This window comes from Canis lupus, chromosome 22 (genome assembly GCF_011100685.1).
Source record: "Canis lupus familiaris isolate Mischka breed German Shepherd chromosome 22, alternate assembly UU_Cfam_GSD_1.0, whole genome shotgun sequence".
Classification (NCBI taxonomy): Eukaryota; Metazoa; Chordata; class Mammalia; order Carnivora; family Canidae; genus Canis; species Canis lupus.
The window spans coordinates 6,806,832-6,819,425 of NC_049243.1; the positions used below are offsets into that span (position 1 = coordinate 6,806,832).

The 12,594-nt window shown below is 35.6% G+C and overlaps 1 protein-coding gene and 1 long non-coding RNA gene across 4 annotated transcripts in view; one reads left to right on the top strand and one right to left on the bottom strand.

Moving 5' to 3' along the window:
* Positions 1 to 11,835, top strand: part of LOC119877403 — a 48,971-nt gene extending 37,136 nt beyond the window's left edge. The window contains exon 3 of the long non-coding RNA XR_005376276.1: positions 10,397 to 11,835. This is a non-coding gene — a long non-coding RNA (uncharacterized LOC119877403). The remainder of the gene's footprint in view (positions 1 to 10,396) is intronic.
* The window catches only part of LACC1 (laccase domain containing 1), a 181,659-nt gene that overhangs the window by 12,390 nt on the left and 156,675 nt on the right, over positions 1 to 12,594 (bottom strand). For all 3 annotated transcript variants that reach the window (XR_005376271.1, XR_005376268.1, XR_005376267.1), the window contains 2 exons: positions 8,964 to 9,058; positions 7,818 to 7,883 (listed from right to left, as the gene is read on the bottom strand). The gene's annotated coding sequence lies outside the window, so the exon portion shown is untranslated. The remainder of the gene's footprint in view (positions 1 to 7,817; positions 7,884 to 8,963; positions 9,059 to 12,594) is intronic.

Genomic DNA, 12,594 nt, shown 5'->3' on the forward strand with positions numbered 1-12,594 from the left:
AGAGAATTTGTATTTTCCTCTTCAGTTTTGTTCAAGAGTTCCAAGTCATGTTTTCTCAGCTGTTAATAATGAATATTTCTGCCAAATATGTAACAGTGATAATACTAACTCTAAACCTTTTCTGGCTGCCACTTTAGCACTAAGCCAACACAGAGCCAATGGTACACATTTTTTCTGGAATGTATCTGTGTGATATCAGTTAATTTTATCCCAGACTTTCTATATAGATCTTCTCTGATCAGTCTGGTTGTACTGCAGAAAAGAGAAAGAATTTTCATCTTTTTAGGAAACTTTATTTTTTAGGACAGGTTTAGACTTATAGGACACTTGTAAAGGTAGTTCAGAGGGTTCCCCTATATTCCACACCCAGTTGCCTCTGTCATTAACTTCTTTTTTTTTAAATTTTTTTTTAATTTTATTTATTTATGATAGTCACAGAGAGAGACAGAGAGAGAGAGGCAGAGACATAGGCAGAGGGAGAAGCAGGCTCCATGCAGGGAGCCTGACATGGGATTCGATCCCGGGTCTCCAGGATCGTGCCCTGGGCCAAAGGCAGGCGCTAAACCGCTGCGCCACCCAGGGATCCCTGTCATTAACTTCTTACATATTTTTTTACAATTAATGAGCCAATATTGAAACATTATTATTAAATGAAGTCTAGAATTTAGTTCACTTTCCTTCGTTTTTACCTAATGTCCTTTTTATGTTCCAGGATACCACATTACATTTACTCATTATGTCTCCTTAGGCCTCTTTTAGCTGTGAGTTTTTCAGATTGTCCTTGGTTTTGGTGACCTTGACAGTTTTGAGGAATACCGGTCAGATCCTTTGTAAGATGGGCTTTAGTTAGAATTTGTCTGATTTTTCTCATGGTGAGACTGGGTTTTAAAGAGAAAGACCATAAAGTACCATTTTCATCATATCATATTAGGGTGCATTCTATCAACATGACTTATCACTGCTGCTGTTCACCTTGATCACCTGAATGATGTACTGTTTGTTAGGCTTCTGTACTAGGAAGTTATTATTTTTATTCCTCCTTTTCACATTGCACTTTTCTGAAGGAAGGCACTGTGCAAGGACTATATGACCACTCTTAAGGAATGAGGAGTTATGCCCCACTTCCTTTAGGATGTAGTATCTACATAAATTATTTGGGATTCTTATGTGGGATATTATTTCTTCTCCATCCTAATTGTTATTTATTCAATTATTTATATCATTTGGACACATGGACATTTATTTCATACTTTGGATTATAATCCAATACTACTTTGAGTTCTTGCCCAAGTTGTTCCAACTTTGGACACTAGGAACTCTTTCAGTTGGCTCCTGTATCTCTTTGTATTATCTTCCTCATTATGGGATTTTGTTTACTTTGTTTTTCCAGTTTTTGAGCACTTCCTGGAACTATAAGATGCTCCATGCTAATTTCCTGTCTCAGCCCTAGAATCTGCCATTTCCCCCAAGGAGTCCTGGCTCCTCTTATTGGAGAATGATATTTAAGAAACCAAGATCTGGGTGGTAGGTGTGTTTGCTGCTATGGAGTGTTGATGCTTCTGGGACCTCCCAGCTGATAGAGCAAGGGGATATATGTATATGTATGAACCCATGTATTTCACATATCTAAAAATATTTTGATGTGTAATCATCTTTATCTATATTAAGCTAAACATGGGTTCATATTGATATCTCCAACCCTAATCCATTATTGCATGGATCACGTGGCTCTCTTCTCTTGCTTATTTGTAAACTTCTACTCTAACAGTGAGAAACTTGGCTCTCGCCATCCGCTATCCATTTACTTGATTGTTCAATTCCAGTATACGTGTATAGTAATTTCAGAATTATTTAGCCACACCCTTATGGGGAAAAAACTTTGTCAAGTAGAGTACAGTGCTGACGCACAGTTTTTTTTTGCCTTTAATTCTTATGAATTCCAGTCATTCCCTAAATTACTTAAGTCAGCACCTTTTCCCCACCTCCCTTAGTGAGGTTGTTCCATACACTGTAGCACAGTTCAGTTCTCTTGTGATAGGCTACATTCCTCCCCAGTATCCCTTGACATTCTAAATAGTTTCTTAAACTAGTAAACTAAGTTTTGCTCTTGTGTTATAAACTTCAAAATACATATAGTGCTATATCCACAATTATAGCATCATACAGAATAGTTTCACCATCCTAAAATATCCCTGGTACTTCACATATCAACACTACCCCCCACCACACCCCTGAACCCTTGGTGACTACTGACCTTTTACTGTCTCTATAATGTTGCCTCTTCCAGAATGTTACATCGTTGGAATTTTATGGTATATAGCACTTTCAGACTGGCTGTTTTTATAAAGCCACATGCATTTCAGACACATCCATGTCTTTTTGTGCTTTGTTGGCACATTTCTTATTATGGCTGAATAATATTCCTCTGTATTGATGTACAATAGTTTGTTTATCCATTCACCTACTGAGGAATATCTTGGTTGTTTCCAGGTTTGGGTGATTATGAGAAAAGATGCTATAAGATTTCAGAAACAATCCAGTTTTAGCACATTTCCATCAATAGAAAAAGTTTCATTCAACTACTGGCAGTCAATCTCTGCTCTCTCCCTAATCCCAGGCAGTATTGTCTTTTTCAGAAATTATTTATAAATGTAATCATCATGGTCTAATATGTCTGGCTTTTTTCATTTAGCATTATGTTTTTGATGTTCAGCTGTGTTGCTGCATGTCAGTAATCCATTTCTTTTTATTATTGTGCAATATTCCATTGTCAGGATTTACTGTTTTTTATAGATTCATCAGTTGATGTACATTGCCTTTTGCGGCTTTTGTGAGTAATACTACTATGACCATTCACATGCAAGTTTATGTGGACATAAAACTCATGTGGACATATGTTCTTATTTCTCTTGGGTAGGTAATTAGGAGTGTAATTGCTGGCTGTTTGGTAAGTTTATATTTAACTCTTTAAGAAACTAACAGTTGCCCAAAGTAGTCACACCATTTTGTTTCTACCTGCAACATATGAGGGTTCTCCTTCCTCTCCACCCTTACCAACACTCAGAATTTTCAGTCTTGAGTTGAGACACTCTAGTGGATATGAGGTGGTATCTTGTGGTTTCAATTTGCATTCCTTAATGACTAATGACATTAAGCATATTTTCATGTTTATTAGCCACTTGTGTATCTTTGGAGAAATGTATATTCAAATCGTTTGCTCATATTTTTTTCTTTCCAGTTTGCTCATTTTGAAGGGAGTTATTTGTCTTCTTAATGAATTGTAAAAGTTATTTATTCTATATGAAAGTCCGCTATCTGATAATGTTTTGTAAGTATTTTCTCCCAATCTCTGTCTTGTCTTTTTATTTTCTTAGTGATATTTTGAGAAGACCAAAAATGTTTTATTTTGATGAAGTCCAATTTATCAATTTTTTAATGGATGTGCTTCTGATGTCATATCCAAGAAATATTTACTAGCCCAAAATTACAAACATTTTTCTCTTATGTATTCTTTGAGACATAGTTTCAGCTCTTACATTCACATCTATAACTGATTTAAAGTTTGGGGAGGTGTTTTTTGGCGAGGGGAGTGTTTTGTTTTGTTTTTTATTTTTTTGCAAATAGATGGAGCCCCATTTATTGAAAAATTATCTCTCTCCATTGAATTACCTTGGTACATTTGTTGAAAATAAAATGATCATATATATGTAGGATTTATTTCTGTACTATTCTGCACTGTTGATCTTTATGTCTATCATTATGCCAGTATCACACTGTCTTACCAACTATTACTTTGTGTTGACTTTTGAAATCAGGCTGTGTGAGTCAACTTTGTTCCTTTTTCTTAAAATTGTTTTGAATATTCTATGTTGTTTGTATTTACATACGCATCCTAAGATCAACTTATTGATTTTTTTAGCTTATTGATATTTAATAAAGGAGGCCAGCTGAGATTTTGGCAGGGACTACTTTAAATTTCCAGACCAGTTAGGAAAAAATCAACATCTTATCAATGTCAAATTTTATGATCCATGAACATAATATATTTCTCACTTATTTAGGCCTTCTTTCATTTTGTTCAGTAATATAATGTAATTTTCAATGTATAGAACAGTATTACTTTTAAAACTTATTCCTAAGTATTTTCTTTTTTTATGTTACTGTGAATGGCATTTTTAAATTACATTTTTAGATTGCTTGTTGCTAATATATAGGAATACAATGCTGTTTGTTATTCATTTTGTATCCTAGACCTTGCTAAGCTCTATTAATAGTTTTATTAGTCTTTTTCTTAGAGTCCTTAGACTTTTCTGCACAAAAGATCATTTCATCTATAACTAAAATTTTTTATTTCTTCCTTTCTAATCTATATGCATTTAGTTTCTTTTCCTTGCCTTAACTCACTGGCTAGAACCTCCCATACAATAAATTTCTCCAATCTAAGGAAGAAAGAATTTAGTTTGTCACCAGTAAGTGTGATATGAACTTCAAGTTTTTTATAGATTCCCTTTATTAAGTTAAGGAATTTCTCTTTCCTTCCTAGTTTACTGGGAGTTTTTTTGTTTTTGTTTTTTTTAACATGAATGGGTGTTGGTTTTTTTTCTTTTACCATTTTTTTCTTTCTCTATTGAGTCGGGTTGTGCCCTTTATCCTCTTAATATTGTGTATTACATTGAATGATTTTTCAACTTTACTCTTGCAAATCCCACTTTTTCATTGTTTATAATATTTTCCACACATTGATGAATTTGATTTGCCAATGTTCTGCTAAGGATTTTTATGTCTGTATTCATGGGGGATATTATTCCATTGTTTTTTTTATTTATTCTTTTTGAGATATGTGTCTTGCTTTGACATCAGGCTAGTACTGGCCTCTTTATATCAGTAGAAAAAGTATTCCTTCCCCTATTGTCTGCGTTTGTGTAGAATTAGTGTTACTTTTTCCTTTAAATGCTTGATAGATTTTATAAGTAAAATCATTTGGGACTTCGCTTTCCTATGTGGAGAGATTTTTGTGTATTAATTTATTTACTTGATATACATCTATTCAGAGTTACTGAATAAAAACTGAAGTTGTTTTATGAGTCCATTTCAGTAATTTGTGTCCTTCTAGGAATTTGTCTATTAATTTGTCAATCAGTTTCATTTAAATCATATAAACTTTTAGCATAATGTTTTTTATAATATTCCCTTATAACTATTTTAATCTCTTTATGGCCTGTGTTAATGTGCTCTTTCATTCTTGATTTTGGAAATTTCTGTCTGCTTCTACCTTTCCTTGGTCAGGCTAGGTAGAGATTTATCAATTTTGTTATTTATTTATTTTTTATTTTATTTTTTTGTATATTTTTTATTGGAGTTCGATTTGCCAACGTATAGTATAACACCCAGTGCTTATCCCGATAAGTGCCCTCCTTAGTGCCCGTCATTCAGTCACCCCATCCCCCTGCCCACCTCCCCTTCCACTGCCCCTTGTTCATTTCCCAGAGTTAGGAGTCTCTCATGTTCTGTCTCCCTCACTGATATTTCCCACTCATTTTCTCTCCTTTACCCTGTAATCCCTTTCACTATTTTTTATATTTCCCAAATGAATTAGACCATACAATATTTGTACTTATCCGATTGACTTACTTCACTCAGCATAACACCCTCCAGTTCCATCCATGTCGAAACAAATGGGTATTTGTCGTTTCTAATGGCTGAGGAATATTCCACTGTATACATAGACCACATCTTCTTTATCCATTCGTCTTTCGATGGACACCGAGGCTCCTTCCACAGTTTGGCTATTGTGGACATTGCTGCTGTGAACATTGGGGTGCAGGTGTCCTGCCGTTTCACTGCATCTGTATCTTTGGGGTAAATCCCCAGCAGTGCAATTGCTGGGTTGTAGGGCAGATCTATTTTTAACTCTTTGAGGAAAATCCGCACAGTTTTCCAGAGTGGCTGCACCAGGTCACATTCCCACCAACAGTGCAAGAGGGTTCCCCTTTCTCCACATCCTCGCCAACACGTGTTGTTTATTGTCTTGTTAATTTTCCCCATTCTCACTGGTGTGAGGTGGGATCTCATTGTGGTTTTGATTTGTATTTCCCTGATGGCCAGTGGTGCGGAGCATTTTCTCATGTGCTTGTTGGCCATGTCTGCGTCTTCCTCTGTGAAATTTCTGTTCATGTCTTTTGCCCATTTCATGACTGGATTGTTTCCTGGGTGTTGAGTTTAATAAGTTCTTTCTAGATCTTGGACACTAGCCCTTTATCTGATATGTCATTTGCAAATATCTTCTCCCATTCTGTAAGTTGTCTTTGAGTTTTGTTGACTGTTTCTTTTGCTGCGCGGAAGCTTTTTATCTTGATTAAGTCCCAATAACTCATTTTTGCTTTTGTTTCCCTTGCCTTCCTAGATGTATCTTGCAAGAAGTTGCTGTGGCCAAGTTCAAAAAGGGTGCTGCCTGTGTTCTCCTCTAGGATTTTGATGGATTCTTGTCTCACATTTAGATCTTTCATCCATTTTGAGTTTATCTTTGTGTCTGGTGTAAGAGAATGGTCTAGTTTCATTCTTCTGCATGTGGCTGAAGTGCAGCCAATTTTCCCAGCACCATTTATTGAAGAGACTGTCCTTTTTCCAGTGGATAGTCTTTTCTGCTTTGTCAAATATTAGTTGACCCTAGTTTGTTGTTTATAAGGAACCAAATTTTAATGTAATTGAAATTCTTTACTGCTTTGAATTTTCTATTTTACTTATTCCCATCCATTTTTTATTATTTAATTCCTTCTACTCCCTTTGAATTTGATTTGCTCTTCTTTTCCTAGCTTATTGTGATAGAAACTTAGATTACTGACTTTAGATATTTCTTCTTTTTTAATAGAAGCACTTATAGCTATAAGCTCCCCTTCTAAACACTATTTTAGCTGTGTTCCATAACTTAGATAGTTTGTTCTCATTTTTTAATTAATTCACAATACTTTCAAATTTCTCTTGTGATTTTTTTCTGACTTATGGATTATTTAAGAGCATGCTGTTAAATTTTTAAATATTTGAGGATTTTCCAGATTTTTTTTGTTACTGATTTTTAATTTAGGTCCATTAGAATCAAAGAATATATTTTGTATCACTTCAGTCCTATCAAATTCAATATTATTTGTTTTATGAACTTAGCCTAAGATCTATACTGGGAAATTTTCTGTATACACCTAAAAAGATGTGCACCCTACAGTTAATGATAGTGTGCTTATGTAGGTCAACTAGGTCAAGTTGGTTGTTATTGTTCAAATCTTCCTTACTGATTTTCTTTCCCATTCTATCAATATGGAGATAGGCGTATTTGAATCTCCAACTGTAATTATTGATCTGTCTATTTCTACTATTATCTTGTCAGTTTTTGTTGTTTGTATTTTGTGGTTTGGTTGTGAGGAGTTTCACATTTATAATTCTGATATCTCCTTGTTTCCCTCTTATCATTACTACGATTACTATCATTACTGCTATCATTACCTTTTTCTAAGAATATTCCTTGTCTTAAAGCCTATTTTGTCTGATACTAGTACAGCCATTCCAGCTCTCTATGATTACTGTTTGCATGGTATATCTAAAAGTGTCTCTTATAGCATAAACCTGCTATACTTTACTTTTTTCTTTCTCTGTTGTTGGGCATTTATGTTACACAATGTTCTATAGATAATTATCCTCCAGATGTTCATTTTTTTTAGAATAAGAAATTATTTTAGTTACCATCCCTCAAACAAGAAATATTTCAAACTTTTTTCATGATTATATGGACATAATCGTTATGATTGGATGATATGCTTTGTACTTACAATTTAACATAATCCTTAAAACAATCCAATCATGTAGAAATTTTAGTCTTTTTCCAGGTGAATAACCTGAGGATCATAGAGATGAAATAAGTGACTCAGGCATATAAAACAAGCATTCAGTGAAGGAGTCCATTCTGTTAGACTCCATATGATACCATAAAGTTTTTTTAAAATTTTTATTTATTTATGATAGTCACATACAGAGAGAGAGAGAGAGAAAGAGGCAGAGACACAGGCAGAGACACAGGCAGAGGGAGAAGCAAGCTCCATGCACCGGGAGCCTGACGTGGGATTCGATCCCGGGTCTCCAGGATCGCGCCCTGGGCCAAAGGCAGGCGCCAAACCACTGCGTCACCCAGGGATCCCCCCCTTTTTTTTCCATAAAGTTTTTCTTCAACCCCTTCCCTCTCTTCCATCTGGCCAGGTCCCCCTCACTCACAATGTTTTCTCCTAACATTCCCCATGTCCTTTTCAGGTATAAGGTAGTTCAGAACAAGTTATCTGTCTTTTTTTTTTTTTTTTTTTTTGGTCAGAACCAGAGACTATGGTAAACTCATTCAAAGTTGTTCATAATTGATGATGGGCTGCTTTATATAAGAATATGACCAAGAATGGGAATTTTCTCCCATTCTTATTTTATCTTATTCTCTTACATTACCTCTAATTGCATTGGTGGCAGATTAGGAAGAGCAACACAAGATGAGGACTGAAGAGAGGGGAGCTGTTTTTGCTGTTGCTGTTAACGTGCTCTGTGTGTGTGTATTGTGGTGGCAGTCTCCTAAGTATTCTCAACCAGATCTCCCCAAAGTGTCTGATCCTGTCTGTTTTGGCTGAGATATGAAATATCATATCCTTTTCAGATATGAATTAACATCCCTCACATAACATTTCACAACAGTTTCTAGAAAAAGAACTAAAACTGATATGGAGATTATATAAAGAATTAGAAAATAGATTGATGGTGGTAACATTCTTGTGTAAGTAATTGGAGAAAATGGGGAAGGCAAAGAGGAATTTTGTCAGAATTGGGATTTATATATATAATATTAATATATAATAATACAAGTATACATAATCATATATATATATATATATACACATAGATATAGCTCCTGTTTTATGCCAGAATAGCAATCACCTACCTACCTCTTCAGCATGAAATACCTCACTCAGCAATGATTTCCTTCAATGAATCCAAATGTTATTGTATCACCAAAGAGTTAAAATGAAATTTGCCTTTTCTGTGCCAATAGAAAGAAACACACAAGGAAAAGATTGAGTTTTAAACTTAGCATATTTGAAATACTTAGGAATTTCATAAATGTTACAATTTTAGATATATACAGTGTTATTCCATTTTAATAATTTCCCAGAGCTACCATCCTTTTTGATCTTTTAAAAGGATTTAATTTTGATCTTTTAGAAATGTTCTTTTCTCCTGAAAAGAAAAATCTGTCATGGAAATAGTAGCAAATGTAAAAAGCAAATTTCTCAAACTAGTTAGAATTCTCAAGTTCTGTCCTTCCCTCTTGTAGTGGTGGGCCCTAGAGCAGAGCGCAGGGTAAAGGGCGTGTTTACAGCAGGAAGATCCATCTAAAAAAGAGTTCTGCGCATTTCAAATCTGTGTATTTTACCAGGTTTATGCATTATGGTGAAAGACAAACAAGATATAGAAGGTCAGAGTAAGAGCCAGAGGCCACCAGGCCTTTGTGGGATTCTTATATGGGATATGATGGGTAAATGTGTATACATGTGCATATATGTACACTTCTTTTTTTTTTTTTAACTGAAAAGTCTTGTGAATGTTAAAAGTCTTAAAAGCCAAACCTGAGTAACCTATAGTAATGCCTATCCTTTCCATTCAATACCAAAGAAATTCTATTTACTGTGGGCCCAGAAAAACCTGTTTTCTTTTTGCCTTTTTCCATCTCCATGCTCTTTTCACACCTGGCTATTTGGTTACTGGCTATCTCACATGGTTCATTTGGAGAGATGTGTGTGGCCAGGGCAGGTCAAGAGCAGAGATACAGTAGACATTTTCTGTATATCAATTTTTCTGCCTCTCCTTCTCACCCTAGGGCTATGTTTCTGGGCATGTAAAATGTATCAGCTTTTATTCCAATTTCTCAAACCTAAATGGAAAATTTGAGTATTTTCAAGATATCTAGAGGGCTACCTAAGGAAGTCAGAAGTAAAACTGACCCGGGGTCTCAATCCCTATTTTAATGCTCTCTAGAATAATAAAATGTTAGCTAGATGATCTTCTGGACCAGCCTATTAATTTTGCCATTGAAACAACTGAACACCAGAAGGGCTGAGAAGCTTTGTCAGGTCTCACAGCTGGTTCCTGCCCAGCTGGAACTTGGATTTGCTTCTTTGGCTACCCAGGCCAACATTCTTTCCACTCAGCCTTGCCACTTCCTTGATGATGCTTGCAGGAGAAGGTTCTGATGAAAACAATCTTAAAATTTTACAGTGGTTGTGTAAAATATTCTCTTTAGCATCATACAGCTTTATGACTTAGACCTTGTACACAAATGTTATTACTTATTATTCATTTATTTTTATCTTCATTTTAGACATCAGAGAACTGAGGTGCTGAGTTGCAGCAGCCCCCACAGAATCTCAAAAATACATCCAAGACTACTCTTCACAGGACAAGTGCGCAATACAGGCTTCCTATAGAGGAATGTGGCTCAAGCAAGAAGGGTCACTGCTCATTCACATAGAGCCCAAAGGAATGGCACCTCTTTGGACAGTCCAATTTCCCCAAATAAACCAAGATTTAGACTGCTGAAGGCATTCGTAGGCTATGGTGTTAAGGCTGCTTGAGACTAACACCACACTTTGATCATTCAGTCAAATCAAAAAGCATTTATTAAGCATCAGTTCAAGGCTCCCTGCAGGGGCTTCTCTTTGTGTCTCTGGCATTCATACTTCCGTGCTTCTCTTATGTGGCTCTTCACCCTTACCCAAAAAAAACTCCCTAATACACTAATAATACACTCCCTAATAATCTCACTGCTGATATTATCCTTTTCTGCTTATTTCCAAGACTTTGAATAGAAAGTCAGGACAGAACTTATTCCATTGAAAATCTATGCACCCATCCCTGCTTTCACAGGATTCTGTGACAAGCACCCTAGCCAGTAGTCAAAGCTTACAGGGGTGAAATTTCAGCATCTGTTTTCTTCGTTCAGAATGCAGACTAAATATTTTAGAAGGGTTTTTAGGGAAGCAATTTACAGCCAGTAATTGGAAGTGCAGTGTTTTTGCAAGACCAATGTCTCAGATTACAGGTCTATGATTTGCCTAAAAATAACTCATTTATTTTAGGCTTGGATTTTGAAAAGGGGAAAAATTAAGTCTTAGGATGATTTTCTTCAAATTTCCCATTGCATTCTTTACATCAGAAAAGGAGATGTGGGAAGGCAAGATGGAGTTTCTAGAGAGGAGAAATCCAACACTGTTTTTCCTTGGTTCATTTATGAGACTACATTTTCCTAGCTATGTACACTATTTCCAGTTTATGACTCACTCAAACAATTTACTATATTTAAAATTACATTAAATTCTCTTTACACTGCTTAGGTCAAATATTCATACTATGTATACAGTTGGAAATTCTTCCTCATAGATCCAGTGCATGGTATGGATGTATTTGTGTCCTTGTTGCCATGGTAACTAGGAAAGGTTAAAGCCAGAACCTCAGAAAACAGAGTGGCTGAACAATAAAATATCATAAATATGTGTGTGCTTCTTAAAATACTCTTCTCACATATGGATTTAAAAATTTTAGAACCACTGCCTTGAAGTTAATTTTCCATTTCTAGCATACACATTATTATCTAAAAAGAATATTCTCAAAACAATCTCTTTCAATCACTCCTTTTCTCTCTAAACTGTAATATAATGTCCATTTATTTCAAAAGATGGACTAAGTAAAACATGAGCAATGCTTTGGTTTTTCAAATATGGATGAGACATGCCAATGAAAATGGAGGTCAATAAAGTTGTTTTCTGGTTGAAACACGCTGTCTTTTACAAATCGCCCCTTTATATACACCTATATAGGGATAATAAAATATTTTCCCCATTTAAGAACTGGTAAACAAACATGGGCAACACTTGGAAGTCCCAAGATATTAAACATGGATCATCTGTACAAAGTTTCAAACCCTTGGTCCTTGACTAATCTTTTTTATTTCCCCCAAAGATTAATGCTCAACAAAAGTAGAGAATGTAATTCCTTAAATAAGAGTAGAGGATGTAATTCCTGTAAGGCCAAGAGCCATTGCAGCAATGGGTAAGAGAGCATATCTTATATCTTTCCCACTTACATTTCCAAGTACAGAGGGAAGATGGTTGAAAGACCTTCCCTGATTAATTTTCTTGTCCACATTGCCCACTTTATAAGGATATCAGAAAGAATATTAATATGTTCCTTGGTCCATAATCCCTCACTTAATTTTTTTTAAGATTTTATTTATTTATTCATGAGAGAGAGAGAGAGAGAGAGAGAGAGGCAGAGACACAGGCAGAGGGAGAAGCAGGCTCCATGCTGGGAGCCCGACCAGGGGGACTCAATCCCAGAGGCTCCATCCCAGGGGCTCCAGGATCACACCCTGGGCCAAAGGCAGGTGCTAAAACGCTGAGCCACCCAGGGTTCCCCATAATCCCTCACTTCATTTTTAACCTCCAATCTAGCACCTAAGTTCCTCACAATCCTTTCTTTATTTCAAGATAGTTCAATGTAGGGAGCATAATAAAAATAAAA